The sequence below is a fragment of the Littorina saxatilis genome, linkage group LG8 (assembly GCF_037325665.1).
Source record: "Littorina saxatilis isolate snail1 linkage group LG8, US_GU_Lsax_2.0, whole genome shotgun sequence".
In the NCBI taxonomy this organism is placed as follows: domain Eukaryota; kingdom Metazoa; phylum Mollusca; class Gastropoda; order Littorinimorpha; family Littorinidae; genus Littorina; species Littorina saxatilis.
In genome coordinates this window covers 36524131-36540327 of record NC_090252.1, presented here as the reverse complement: position 1 = coordinate 36540327, position 16197 = coordinate 36524131, and the positions used below count along the sequence as shown (strand labels likewise).

Genomic DNA, 16197 nt, shown 5'->3' with positions numbered 1-16197 from the left:
AGTCGACTGTCCTTTTGTCAGAAATCGCATTCCATCTGTTGTCTAAAAGTATCAATGGTTAAGCATAAACTGACAATGCAATGATGCACTGAAAAAACCCACACACGCAAGAAAATAAAGCAGAGAGCACAGCACCAAAAGCCATTTTAGACACCCAAGCAAAGTTCCAATAATACACGAAGTGTTGCTGACTGACAGAAACCCATTCATCATCTCGATTTAGTGCATAGGGAACACGAAGTGTTTTTTCCCCGGCTGGTTATGAATGACAACTCATGAAAATCATGACACTAACATATGTATCTGGCGAGTAGAAATGTTCATCTACTCACCAAATGTGAGTAAGGTCGCTGAAACAAATTGTTAGTTTGGCTAGTTAAGTTTGTTCTCTGGCTAGTACATGTTCAGAATCACTAGCTAAAAGGCCAGTGCACGATTTTTTTTACTTCCATGGCTGCATAAGTGCATTGCCAAGCACTACAAACCGTCCCAACCCTAAAATGCAGTATCAAATACAAATATCACTATCACTGTGTGCCTCACTCAAATCCATGCCTGCTGGTAAAAGGAGTCAAGTCCTATGATATATACCGAGCAACAAAAGAAACGCGAAAAAAATTCTGCAATGTTTGATTGACAAAATCTTGAACAATTATAGAGTTAGAAATATCAAATCACAAAAATGTGATGAAGGCATGTTTGACTTAACTGTTGTGTGATTATTTTGATGCTGCGACTGTTTCAACACACGGGACAAGCAGGTTTACCGTTAACGAAGTTGTGGAGGTCTCGCTCAGTTTGTCTTAATCGCGCTCTCTGGCCACTGATCGAACACTGGTGGCTTCCAATGATGTTCCTGGTAGTGTCAGTGGCTGTATTGAATCGATCTCGAAGACATTGTGGCAGAAAATTGCGATCTTGTCTTATTGGGATAATGCAAAAAATCCACCGCGTTGCATAACTGCAGTGCTTCCAATGTCAACAGAACATTGCTGAAGGTGATAGACTGTTGACATATGCACGTTTAAAGCACATGCCAGCGCTTCTGGATCATCCCCAGCTTTAAATCGACCTGGCATTTTGGTGGTGTCAATCTTGGCATACTGGCTGTTTCAAAAGTGAGACTGGCAGCAAGCGTGCCATGGTCTCTTTTGGTTGCTAATGCATTAGTGAACACATCTCACACATCAGATTTCTCCTGCTCCACTTGCACGTGCTGCGAGCGCGCATTATGTGTTTAACGTTAAACCTGCTTGTCCCGTGTGTTAAAACAGTCACAGCATCAAAATAATCACACAAAAGCAAGGTCAAACATGCCTTCATCAAACTTTTGTGGTTTAATAATTCTAACTCTATAATTGTTGGAGAATTTGTCAATCAAACATTTAATTTTCATAATTAAATTTAATTAGCAAACTCATTAATACATTGTTAAGCCTCCAACTTGAAATGCAATAGCAAAGTCTGGCCATCGTGGAAGATTACTTGACCAACATGTCAACCAAATTGGTTGGAAAATGAGAGCGTGACAGTGCCGCCTCAACGTTCACAATAAAGCCGGAGATGACGTCATCAAAGACATTTATAAACAAAATGAAAAAAATGTGTGGGGATATCATATCCAGGAGCTCTCATGTGAAGTTTCACGAACATCGGTCCAGTAGTTTTTTTTCTAAATTGCTCTACACACACCCACACATACACACACACACACACACACGCACACACACACACACACACACACACACACACACACACACACACACACACACACACACACACATACCCTCATCTCGATTCCCGGTCAACGTTAGCACATTGTTAGTCAAAATTTGACTAAATGTAAAAACTAAGAATGAGGTGACAATACAGTACTAAGAGCAGTAAATGAGGCAGAATGGGTCTAGTCTATGTGGACCAACGGTGGGGGGATGTTTTTGAATCCTCTTTGGCGTTACTTGCAAATTCGATTCCGTTGTGCAATTATTATTTAAAATAAGTTTAAATCGATAACTAGTTGAAAGAAAATACAGCAACAAAACTTTAAATAAATCGTAATAACGACATACTGCAAAGCGTCTGATAGTCATTTTTAACTTTCGATTGACGCCATGGAGTTACTTCAAGCTTAGGAGAGTGAAAGTGGAAACGATTCATTGTGAACGAGAGTACCGTCACTACTAGGGATGAAAACATCGTTGGAGGGAATGATCTTGGGAATGTTTACCTGCGCTCTCATATAGAACCGAAAATGGTAAGTCTCCATTGGAATCGCCAAAACATCAGCGTTTGCTTGGTTGCATATGAGTTGTTCTTCAGTACTGGTGACAGAAAGGGGGAAAAGTGGTCAAAATTCAAATCTCTAGTTTTGTTTTTGAAATATTGCTTTTCATAAAGCAGAAATACTGTAGTATCTGTTGTACATAAGAAAAAATCACTGGTTCACATGGTTCCTACATAATCTAACTTTTAAAGCTGGTTCTTGTGTGTCTGTGTGTATGTTTGTATGATGACGATAGGACCCGAAACGGCTGCACGGACTGAGACAGGAATTGCAGAGAATGTTCTTTGCCACTCGAGTCGTGTCATAAGGTACTTTTGGAATAGCAAATTTGAAAGGATTCTTCAAAAAACGGCGGAAAACATTATATACCCTGTGAGCTATCGAGGATCCTCCCCGTCTGGGCTGTCGAAACATGGTCTTGTTAAAAGACGTTTTCAAATGCGGTTAACGGAGAGATACACTCGAAGCACATTTAGCGAAGTTATGTTGCCAAATCATCAAAGATCAACATTTCACTACACGGATCGATGTGCACAGTCGAAATAGATGTGACTTTCACACGACCGAAGACTACTTACTAGCAGACTAGCAGACGACAAGATCTAAATATTTAGATCAGTCAGAGCAATCCGTTGAAGAACAGTTACTCCGCTTATTCGTCTTCAGTTAAGCTTATTTCCCCTGCCATAAGTTTCCTTGCAGATCTGCAGTCGCGTTGTGAAATGAACTAGTGTCATCGGAAGATTCTTCTCAGTCAATGATCAAAGCACAGTAAGTTCTATGCTGACAAAAGTCACTTTCGGACAACACGACGATTGACTTTATTTATGAGCCCAAAGGTAATAATATCGACAAGAATGTACGCATTTGACATTAATAATGAAACATTCATAGACAGTTTCCAACTCACCAGATCTGCCAAAGAGCCGTCATTCGTGAAAAAACGATGATTTTAATCAGACAGGTATCGGAAACAAGCCTTGGTCACCTGCGTTATTCCTTCCAAGGCGACGTGACGGCGCCACATTTGTTTGTTTATGGCTGTTTATCGCGAAACAACACAGTTGAAATTTGTGTGTAAAATACCACAAATTTGTGGTGAATCAGTTCGTCATCTGCGTTTCGATTGTAATTCAGTCAGATTGGAGTTACTTTGAATCGAAGGCGAGGGTAACCTGCGTTATTTGTGGGACATCGTGAACAAATTTGATTGCAATATTTTATACAGAAAGTAAATTTCAATGATTCTGGCTCAGACTTGTAGATCTGTTATGCAGTGTGTTGGTAGTGTATCTGCTTTTCTGCTATGAAGCTCATTTGGAGTGATACGCTGATCGAAGTGGGGTACCCTATGTGGGACATCAGCCGTATGCAGATTACGCCTCAGAACACTCTCGCATTTCACAAAGACAACAATAATTTGCAACATTTCAAGAACTGCATCAGTTTTATTAGATACTATTTCAACAACAACAGCAGAAACACAACTATTATCAACAACACAGAACGGGAGGTAAGTCTTCAAAGACGCACCAAGTGTGCGTTCCCGTTTTTGGACGCCATTTTTGCTGGCATTTTCACAGTAAATCTTAATATTTCCATATCTATTGAATGATTTTGGTATTTTCTTTGATTGTGCCGATTCTCCTATCTCTCTGGCATGTACTGGGTGCTTTGTGACCAGTTTCTCCCCTAGACTGTATTGAAAAATGCGTCCGTGTGAGCTGACCCCCACTTGTGACCAGTAGCAAAGAACAACTCATATGTATCCTTGGCATTCGATGTCATTAATCCAACAAATAAGCCCACAAATTTGTGGGGCATATTTCCAGTTTGTGGACCACAAAAATAAGGCCAAAAATTTGTGGGCCACATTTCCAGTTTGTGGACCACAAAATGAAGGCCAAAACAAAATGTGGGGCACAAAATGTGCGCCATAAAAATAAAGGCAAATAAAAGTAGTCCTTAAATAAAATATGAAGCAAGTTTTTGTGGACCATAAAATTCGATTGATCACTTTCCCGAGAAGTCGGTTTTAAGACACAATAAAACGCTCTTCCTCAGTGGAGTACAGAATAGGGGTGTTGACGATTTTGGCAGTTCAACACGTCCACCAGAGAAATAGTATCGACAAAGAAGTTGGAACACTGACTGCCCTTCTGAAGGAATGCAATCGGGATGTGAATGGTACAGCTGATTTTGTACACGGTCTGCCTTGAATGGGGAGGTTGGCGATGAATCGCACTGTACACTACAGGACATTTTCCTTTCAGTCTCACTGATTTTCAATCATCGGTTTGGATCAACCAGCAGGTAAGTTATTGTTTTGAAAATCCAAGACATGACCATTGCAAACGTGGCCTTTGTAGAACTGAGCAAGATTTATCTGGTGTGTATGTGTGTGTTACTGAGTAACTGGGTGTGACTGAGTCACTGCATGAGTGTGTTTAATTGTTGTGTTCTGTACTGTATCTCTGTATCTGTGCGTTACGTCGCTAGCATCCAGATTGCTGGCTTTTGGGCGACGGGTGGGTGTGCGCAGCGACGTCGTTTAGCGACGGCTGGTGGTCAGCGCCGACTTGAATGCCTCAGTAGAGGCTGAGTGGACAACTGTGTTGTCCAGGTGATTCCACTCTATTGTGGATCGTGGGAAGAACGACTGTCTGTATTGTTCGGTGTTGCAGCGTGGTACAGCGAAACACCTGTTGTTGTTTTTTATATCATTGTCTATGGGGTTGCTACCAACCTTTTTTACTCAAGTTTATAAAATGCTTGATATATCTGTAATCTACATGCACAGAATCAAATGCTGCTGTATCAGTGTATGAACTATGGTTGTAAATGAATAAACAAAACAATTACTGAATTAGTGAGTGATTTGGCTCTGATAGTGAAGTTGAAATAGTACTTATTTCATTTTCAACCCTACTACTACTACTATGTTAATATTGTTCTGGTTTTTTTTTTCAGGCCTCCCGAGAAACCAGAGATGATGTGCATCATTCATACAGCTCCTGTCTTCCAGTTCCAACAGTTTACCTTTAAACATGGATACATGTACTGGAGAGGTATCAGGATGACTTGGCGTGGTGCTTTACATTACAGACTACCCCTGAAGAGTAAGTTACACATTTCTTTACCACTTACAGCTTTTGCTTGTCAAATCTGTATGGTAAAATTTAGTAACATTAGGTATTGGTGATGGTAGTCTGAAGCTATAATTATAAACATGTACTGATGTAGATAATTCAGCAGTCTTTTGTTCTTTGTAAATTGTATTACAAGTACATGTACTTTGTAGATGAAATTATTCATACATTTGAAGATGCATAGTAATAGACTAATACTGTGCATGGTAATTGGTATGATGTACTTTGTATACATAAGCAATGCCTAAACAAAAAATAGGTGTGGTTACGGTAACCCGACCTACCCTATTTTTAGGGGCCGACCCTATAACTTTTTATTACATTTGTCAAAAAAAATGAAAACAAGTGCAGAAAACGCAATGAAAGCGAAAGCGCTCGAGTTGTCATGCAGACGACAGGCGATGCAAGGGAAATTGCTAAAAAGGCCCAACAGACGCTTGCCATGACAAATATGGCGGCATCTTCTTCGGTTGCAAGTGCTACACGCTTGGTTGCTCTGCTATTAAGAAAAAAACAATATTAAAAAAAAGTGATTGCCTACCTTCTTACCCTTTTTATTTTGGCTATGTTACCTTAACCTATTTTTATTTTTTTTTGCCCAATGGTACAAATATCTTTATTTTCTCTCTCGATCTTCCCATCTTAAAGTTTGTTGCAACCCTATACTCATAAAGTGCATTATACTGTTTGTATGAACATTGAACTATTGCGATGCAAGAAAGTAAAACATGAAATAGCTAAAATGAAAGATTTACTCATTACTGGAATTATTGTAAATACAGTCAGTCCTTTCCTTGGCCCACAATCACAGATCTGGCCAGGTTTTTTTTATTAATTTTTTTTTCTTACATGTCCATGAATAACTTCAATAAGACTAAGAGTTACAATGTAAATTGTAATACCGCCTGTGTACTTGGATACCTACTTCTACATTCAACACCCTGACTGCCCCTACGCAGAGTTAGAATTTTCTGAATGAACTCACATCACATTTCTCAAGAAAACCAAGGTGTCAACGCTAAATATGTGGCTCATGCTGAATTTAAAAAATAGTAACTTTCCATCACATTCCAGAAAAGCTGCTCACATCAGCAGCATAACAAGATATCATGTTGTTTGAAAGGTTCTTGTGAGGAAGTCTTTTTAATTTTAATGATGAAAGATTATCTTTTTAATTTTAATGATGAAAGTATAAATATATCCATGAAATAAATGGTTTTCACAGGAAGGAATGATGGCACCTGTAATATTACAGAACAATGTTTACAGTTTAGTTCATAGTTGTCACTGTCTGAGTGTCAATATCACCCACACCATTCTCCATCCCACTGATCTTGTAAAGAACAAGTATTACCTTCCCGCACCCCCAACACACACCCTCTTCTCGATACCCAAAACATATCCCCATCAGCGCACAGCAAAGTCTGGATGTGCTCAGTAATACATTTTCTTTATTTTCCAGGAAGTGAGGTGCCGAGATATGACGTGCAGGCAGCTTGCAGAGTGGTGCCTGGCTTTGCTGCAGATGATGATCAGATTCAGTCCATTCTGTGCTGACAGAGCTCCCAGAACTGCTTTAATATAGTCCATCTAAAGATGCTTACACTTACAGAGGTTTTCTGTTGCCTTAGTGGTGAAATGAACATAATAACACATTAACAATAACATTCTACACAAATAATGTGTGGTGCGGTGTGGATCAAGGGTACATTTTGACTTATGTAAGTTGTCAATTCAGCTAAATACAGGTAGTGTTTGGTATGCAGATATTTTCTTACAGCAAACAGCGGTTTGTTTGTTTTTACTACATAAAGTGGTATTATCTTTTATGTTGTTTGAGTGCTTTAAGTTAAGCTGTTCACAGGCAGTATTTTACACACAGGCTTAGCTTTGGGAGATGTGTGTGTATGTTTCAGTCAATGCGTGTTCATGTATAGACTTTGTTTGCAATATTAGAATTTAGATCTTTTAACTGCATTATGCACATGAAACCCCCCGCGGGTTAGGGGGAGTCCCATATTGGTTGGGACGAGAAAGAATTTACCCGATGCTCCCCAGCATGTCGTAAGAGGCGACTAACGGATTCTGTTTCTCCTTTTACCCTTGTTAAGTGTTAATTGTATAGAATATAGTCAATTTTTGTAAAGATTTTAGTCAAGCAGTATGTAAGAAATGTTAAGTCCTTTGTACTGGAAACTTGCATTCTCCCAGTAAGGTATGTTGCAAGCCCCTGGAGAAAATTTTTGATTAGTGCTTTTGTGAACAAGAAACAATTGACAAGTGGCTCAATCCCATTTCCCCCCTTCCCCCGTCGCGATATAACCTTCGTGGATGAAAACGACGTTAAACACCAAATAAAGAAAGAAAGAATGCACATGCAATGTGTTAACCCATGACTTTTTCTTCCTTTGAATCCTAGTCAGTACTGTCTTTATCTTGTTTAAAATTTTCATTGGTTCTGTTTTTGGGTCGTTCTGGTGCATCCTGGATGGTTCAATTCATTCTTATGTTGTGCTGAAATGTTGCTTTTGTAATACAGTCTGCCAAGATTGTGTCTTTCACTTGGATGTGGTGAACTTATTTTTTAAAGGCCTGCTCTGCCTCATTAAAACACTTTGCCTCACTGTGTCAGACCTTCATCAGGCTTTTTGCATGGGATAAGAAAATCCTTCCACTTGGTCACATAGCAAAAGTCAGCACCCTGACTTCTTAGTGTGGTGATGTCTTTTCTTATTAATTTATTTCCCCCAAAAGGCATAAGTGTTTTAAACAAAATTATGTCTTACAGCTACAGTGGAACCCCCCTTTTAAGACCTCCAGAAATCTGAGAAAATCAGGTCTTGAAAAGGAGGGTGTCTTGAAATGGAGGTAAATTTACAGAGGTTATGAAAGTCTGAGAAAACAAGGTCTTAAAAATGGAGGGGGTCTTAAAAGGGGGGTTCCACTGTATGACTATTGGGGATTATGTGTTTGTAAAGATAGAGCTGAGAATCCTACACAGAATTCTGTGCATAGAAGGCGGCCTGAATCTTGACCCACACTGCTGGCATGACCTTCATAGCTGCATTCAACGCTTTACTTTTACGCTGGTAACTTTACGGTTGCTCTCTCTCTAGATTGTATTGTATGGGGAGATTTATATAGCGCTTGACGTGACGTTTTCTCTAAGCGCTTTACATATTAATTTCTGCCGTGTGAGATGGAATTTTTTACACAATATATCACGCATTCACATCGGCCAGCAAACCTCAAGCCTATTAGGGCGAGCATTCACCTTTCACGGCCTTTATTCCAAGTCACACGGGTATTTGGTGGACATTTTTAGCTATGCCTATACAATTTTGCCAGGAAAGACCCTTTTGTCAATCGTGGGATCTTTAACGTGTACACGAAGGGACCTCGGTTTTTCGTCTCATCCGAAAGACTAGCACTTGAACCCACCACCTAGGTTAGGAAAGGGGGGAGAAAATAGCGGCCTGACCCAGGGTCGAACACGCAACCTCTAGATTCCGAGCGCAAGTGCGTTACCACTCGGCCACCCAGTCCTAAGCATTGAGCATTTTTATTTCAACCAAGGGGAAAAATTAAATGCCTCTGCAGAGATTCGAACCTAGGACCTAGATTTTCAGGCCGATGTCCTAACCACTAGGTGTTTTTTTTTATTGTAAGATGGATATGCATGTCTAGCAGATGCAGCTACATGTACAAATGTGCCAAATTAGAACTTGCATTCTCAGCGTATAATCTTTGGCCATTCATGTGAGTACTAAATATTGTGAATGCATGTGAGACTGCCTTGTTTTACTTTTGTGAAATGTGTGAACTCACTTTGTTTACATCTTTGTGTTAATAAATGCAGTTTATCAGTTACCTCTGTTTGTTTCTTCTGCAAGTATGTCAAATGGCCCACACACACCCTCATGCGCACAGACACACACAAAATCAGATCTCAAGTGTAAGTATTCTTTTTGCAGTTTTATTTTAATGCCCATAATCAGTCAAACAAATATATCATCACACTTGCACCTAAGCTTAAAGGCACAGTAAGCCTCCCGTAAACCATCACAGAGCTCCCCGAGCGTCTACATACAGTACAAGCATACTTCCATTTGAACGGGAACATCCTGGCTGCTTTCTGTCGAGCGTGAGAAATTTTCAAAGAATTTATTTTCGTGGACTTAGCCTTTACCAATAATGGCGCCTCGTTTTGGTGCTGGCTGTAAGCCTCCCGTAAACTACTGTCAGGCTTTTATAGTACACACAGTACAAACACCCTTCCATTTGAACGCTCACCAAACGGGAACATCCTAGGTGCCCAACGTAAAGAGCGAGCAATTTTTAAAGAATTAATTTTGCAGATTGTCAAAAATGAGTTACTTCCCTTCGGGTCTCATTCAGAAAAGCCCGGAAGCAGGGTCGTAGCAGACGACGGTTTATCAGTACATATCGCCGTTCCTCTCAACAGTCAAAAGCCATCGCTAGAGTTCTTGTGAACCACAGCCGTTTGTTTCGTGCATAAAAACGTGCTATTGTAGATAAGCTTACATCGAGTCGCATTCAAATGACTAACTGACGACTACATGGTGAAAAAGGGAAACTGGATCACACGGGTTCACGATGGCTCAGGGGTAAGATAAACCACGCAAAAATAAATTCTTTGAAAATTGTTTGCTCTTTACGGAGGGCACCTAGGATGTTCTCAATCGGTGAGTGTTTAAATGAAAGGGTGTTTGTACTGTGTGTAAAAGCCTGACCGTATCTGTGATGGTTTACGGGAGGCTTACTGTGCCTTTAACAGTAGCAGTCCTGCATACATATGTAATGTGTAAATGTTTCAGGTCACCATCTGTCCTGGCTTGAACATGCAATAAGAACACCTCCACACAAACACATGTACAGTCAACCGGCTAGCTGCTTCCCTGTTAGGCATATTTTTCTATGAATTAATCGATTTTCTGCAGACAGCAGCCAGGTAGTGGATCTTTAGTATATGTCCAAGCAGACGGTTGATCTTAGTACAACACATCAAGGAAATATTTTTTAAAAACAGATCCAACATCTAACCTTCCAAAGTTCATAATCAATAAAGAAGAATGGTATGTTACTGGAACCCTTTATTTATGACTTAAGGCAATGTGCGGCAGTACAATTACCAAACTTAAATTTGAAGAATACAGTCAAGGAATAACTTGGTTTTCTGGGTAGTTATTGAAGTGACTTATTAAAATGAATGAAAACATTGTGGATGGATATTGACTGCTGTTGCGATGAAAACTGGCATTTACAGCGTCATATGGGATTTCTAGAAAACGGCTTTACAGCAACATCATACATCAGAAATTCATAATATTTGGCACAAGGATACACATGTATTATCTACAATCATATAGAATGTGTTTGTTTTTTAAACAACTACAGTTGAATTTAAATTAATTATTGTAATGAATATGCAGTGAGAAATTCGTTCATTCTTATGACAAAAGATATTAAAATTCAACTGTGGTCTGTTGTAAACAAATCGTTCTATATGATTGTAGATATGATACACGTGCATCTTTGTGCCAAATATTAGGAATTTCTGATGTATGATGTCGCTGTTAAACTGTTTCCTAGAAATCCAATGTAACGACTGTTTCCATAGCAACGGCACTCTATGTCAATCAGTATACACAATCCTTCGAAAGCGGTGTATGGCTGCCTAAATGGCGGGGTAAAAACGGTCATACACGTAAAAATCCACTTGTGCAAAAACATGAGTGTACGTGGGAGTTTCAGCCCACCAGCACAGAAGAAGAAGTATTCACAATTGTTCTATTTATTTTTATGTCACTTCCCAGAAAACCAGGTTATTCCATGTATTCTCCAAATTCAATTTTACTGCCGCACATTTCCTTAACAAAATGTAAGATTTACTGTACTTTGACCTAGCCGTTTTTCTAGGGCCATGAGCCCTAGTACTACGCTGGCGTTGGCTCACATGTAGGCCTATGTATAGCTGAAAGCTTATGGGTGTCGGCAGGCGTTTGCGCATGCGCTTATGTCGTCATCAGTTTGTGTACACAGAAAGTTGTGACATCCGTCACCCTATGGGAGGGGTGAAGGCAACATTGTTGTTCATCTGTAGAAAGTTGTGAAATCCGTCACCCTATGGGAGGGGTGAAGGCGAAATTGGTCATCACTGAGTTTGTGTAACACAGGAAGTTGTGAATTACAAAATTGTTCAACAAAAACATCATAGGTAGTATTCAATCAATCAATCAATCAATGAGGCTTATATCGCGCATATTCCGTGGGTACAGTTCTAGGCGCTCTGCAGTGATGCCGTGTGAGATGAAATTTTATACGGCCAGTAATTGCAGCCATTTCGGCGCATATTTACCTTTCACGGCCTATTATTCCAAGTCACACGGGTATAGGTAGACAATTATTAACTGTGCCTAAGCAATTTTGCCAGGAAAGACCCTTTTGTCAATCGTGGGATCTTTAACGTGCACACCCAATGTAGTGTACACGGGGGGGAGTTCGGACACCGAAGAGAGTCTGCACACAAAGTTGACTCTGAAATAAATTTCCGCCGAACCTGGGATCGAACTCACGCTGACAGCGGCCAACTGAATACAAATCCAGCGCGCTACCAACTGAGCTATATCCCCGCCAATTGTGCAGGGTCAACTGCAACAAACTCAAACCGAGCCATTCATACCATACTGTATTTGAGTGACTTATATAACAACATTTTTATTTCTTATTTTCAGCACAGGTGTAGGAAATGTTATTTATTTTCTAATTTAACATTTTTTTTACAAATATGACCATGGTCTTTTAAACATAAGTGACATTAAGCATTGTTATGTTAAAACAAAGAAAAAAGAAAAAAAGCTGTTGTGCACAAATCAGAAAATACATTGTACATTTTACCTACAGGCCAAACAGTGTCCGTGGCGGCAAAGGACCTATATTTTTAGATCAGTCACTGTGGCAAGTTGTCAAGAACGTTAACAGGCGCTTGCATTTGGATGTGTCCACTGATAGTAGGTTTGGTTGTGATCATGATCAATCAGAATAATGTAGGAATAAAAATGTATGACAGTTTGGTATGATGCCATGTAATTCACGTATGCTGAAATATGATATTATACATCATATAATATTAATATGGCTGTTGCCATGACCATGAACCCCAAGAAAGGTTTAATGTTATGTAAAATCAAAATACCAAAATCAAGCACCTATTACACGGCTGTTCCCAGCTTACGATTAAGTTGGCAGCTAAATAGGTCATGATCCTCGGTCACGGCTGCTCCCTGTATTTCGGTCCCTGCTGCAAACGCCACAGCGCACGAGCAACGAAAAGCAGTCTCGCCCCGCGCAATACTACCGCAATACTACCGCATAATGCGTAACGCAAGTGTGTCAAATGTGACCACCCCTTTTATGATAGCAAAGAGGGCAAAGGTGCCCCGTATGATTTCCGTTCTTTTCTGTGGAAAAAAAAGCAGGTGTGTGGATGGATCGTGTCGCAATTCCGTTGCGTTCACGATACCACCCTACGTCTGCGGGATTTGATTTGGTTGTTTAATTGAGGAGACGTTTTTCGGGGAGTCTTGTACGTTGTAAAGTTTCATATGTGTCGGTGATTGTTTGACCACACGCGCACATTCAGGAATCGGCGGAAATCGACATTTTTTGGCCTCGGACATACGTACAGGGTTGCTCGCGCACCAACGCACACCGTGCACACGATCGACCCCCGTCCCCCACCCCCACTCCCACATAAATACACACGGTGACATACTCTGTCAGTGATACTCTATCTCTGGCTGGCTGTCTCTCTCTCTCTCTCTCTTTCTCTCTCTCTCTGTCTCTCTCTCTCTCTCTCTGTCTCTCTCTCTCTCTCTTTCTCTCTGTCTCTATCTCTATCTCTCTTGTATGCTTCTTTAGGTTTTTTTTAACGTAGAGGGGGGAATCGAGACGAGGGTCGTGGTGTATGTGTCTGTCTGTCTGTCTGTCTGTGTGTGTGTGTAGAGCGATTCAGACTAAACTACTGGACCGATCTTTATGAAATTTGACATGAGAGTTCCTGGGTATGATATCCTCAGACGTTTCTTTCATTTTTTTACATTTAGTCAAGTTTTGACTAAATGTTTTAACGTAGAGGGGGGAATCGAGACGAGGGTCGTGGTGTATGTGTGTGTGTGTGTGTGTGTGTGTGTGTGTGTGTGTGTGTGTGTGCGCGTGCGTGCGTGTAGAGCGATTCAGACTAAACTACTGGACCGATTTTTATGAAATTTGACATGAGAGTTCCTGGGTATGATATCCCCAGACCTTTTTTCATTTTTTTGATAAATGTCTTTGATGACGTCATATCCGGTTTTTTGTGAAAGTTGAGGCGGCACTGTCACGCCCTCATTTTTTAACCAAATTGGTTGAAATTTTGGTCAAGTAATGTTCGACAAAGCCCGGACTTCGGTATTGCATTTCAGCTTGGTGGCTTAAAATTTAATTAATGACTTTGGTCATTAAAAATCTGAAAATTGTAAAAAAAAAATTTTTTTTATAAAACTATCCAAATTTACGTTCATCTTATTCTCCATCATTTGCTGATTCCAAAAACATATAAATATGTTATATTTGGATTAAAAACAAGCTCTAAAAATTAAATATATAAAAATTATTATCAAAATTAAATTTTCGAAATCAATTTAAAAACACTTTCATCTTATTCCTTGTCGGTTCCTGATTCCAAAAACATATAGATATGATATGTTTGGATTGAAAACACGCCCAGAAAGTTAAAACGAAGAGAGGTACAGAAAAGCGTGCTATCCTTCTCAGCGCAACTACTACCCCGCTCTTCTTGTCAATTTCACTGCCTTTGCCATGAGCGGTGGACTGACGATGCTACGAGTATACGGTCTTGCTGCGTCGCATTGCGTTCAGTTTCATTCTGTGAGTTTGACAGCTACTTGACTAAATGTTGTATTTTCGCCTTACGCGACTTGTTTGATAAATGTCTTTGATGACGTCATATCCGGCTTTTCGTGAAAATTGAGGCGGCACTGTCACGCTCTCATTTTTCAACCAAATTGGTTGAAATTTTGGTCAAGTAATCTTCGACGAAGCCCGGACTTCGGTATTGCATTTCAGCTTGGTGGCTTAAAATTAATTAATGACTTTGGTCATTAAAAATCTGAAAATTGTAAAAAAAAATAAAAAATTATAAAATTTACGTTCATCTTATTCTCCATCATTTTCGGATTCCAAAAACATATAAATATGTTATATTTGGATTAAAAACAAGCTCTGAAAATTAAAAAAAATTAAAATTATTATCAAAATTAAATTTTCGAAATCAATTTAAAAACACTTTCATCTTATTCCTTGTCGGTTCCTGATTCCAAAAACATATAGATATGATATGTTTGGATTAAAAACACGCTCAGAAATTGTTTACCTGTACCAACAGGTGTAGAACTCCCTGTTTCTTTGATATTGTCAATGTTTCGGCTCGTGTTGATCCTGGGATCAACTGAATTTCTTGTGTCTACTTAGATCGGAGTACAACATTCGGATTAAGCAAAGCAAAGCCCACGACCAGCTGAGTGTCTCGCGACTGGGGTGGGCTGTGATTGACCGTTGACCTCACCCCGGCATTGAAACAACAGAAGTGGAGGGGGTTATGACAAAGCAACTCTCCCGCTGAGAGGGACAGTTAGACACCGACACTTGGTACCTTTTTGTATCAGTGAACGAGCGCGGGCAGCCTCTACTGAAAGCAATCAATCAATCAATCAATGAGGCTTATATCGCGCATATTCCGTGGGTACAGTTCTAGGCGCTGTGCAGTGATGCCGTGTGAGATGAAATTTTATACGGCCAGTAGATTGCAGCCATGTCGGCGCATATTTACCTTTCACGGCCTTATTCCAAGTCACACGGGTATGGTAGACAATTATTAATTGTGCCTAAGCAATTTTGCCAGGAAAGACCCTTTTGTTAATCGTGGGCTCTTTAACGTGCACACCCAATGTAGTATACACGGGGGGTGGTTCGGACACCGAAGAGAGTCTGCACACAAAGTTGACTCTGTGAAATAAATTTCCGCCGAACCTGGGATCGAACTCGCGCTGACAGCGGCCAACTGAATACAAATCCAACGCGCTACCAACTGAGCTATATCCCCGCGCTCTGGAGATAATGATAGGGTTTACTCTGTCGAGTCTTCATATCGAACCATTATTCTTGCGTGCTCCGCCGCTGGTGATATGCAATATGTCTAGGTTTCACAAGAATTCCTTGTTTTGGTCACCGACACACTGAACATTTCTGTACGCGAAGAACTGTCACCATTGCATTTATTTTGCTCTTTTTCTCATTTTGTTCATGTTGTTTGAACACCGTGTTAACTATTTACAGGAACTTCGTAACTTGTTACTAAAACTAAAAGTTCCGCAGCAGAATCGTCACTGCATATGACATTTTGTTATTTCTTGCAATGTTTATAATTGTTACTCGTTCTTCTCACTCTCTTCGTGTTGTTTTTACACTTTGCAAATAGTTGTGTTTGTGTGTGCTGTAAGTTCCTCACGAAACACATTTTCCGCCACTCTGCATTTGACATAATTTTAAAAATGTCGGGTCTTCTTTGTTTGAATTCTTCGCACTCTGTTCATATACATGTTACTCTGTATGTCTTCTTTGCAATAAAATGGGTATCTTTTACTCAAAGTTTCTCAACAGGGAGATCTTGCAGTGCATGTAACA

The 16197-nt window shown here is 40.0% G+C and overlaps 1 long non-coding RNA gene across 1 annotated transcript; it reads left to right on the top strand.

The window, feature by feature from the left end:
• The first annotated feature begins 4055 nt into the window (after positions 1-4055).
• On the top strand, positions 4056-9303 carry LOC138973423 (uncharacterized). Its single transcript, XR_011458017.1, has 3 exons — positions 4056-4597; positions 5255-5403; positions 6896-9303. It is a non-coding gene; the product is annotated as an uncharacterized lncRNA (long non-coding RNA).
• The last annotated feature ends 6894 nt before the right edge of the window (positions 9304-16197 follow it).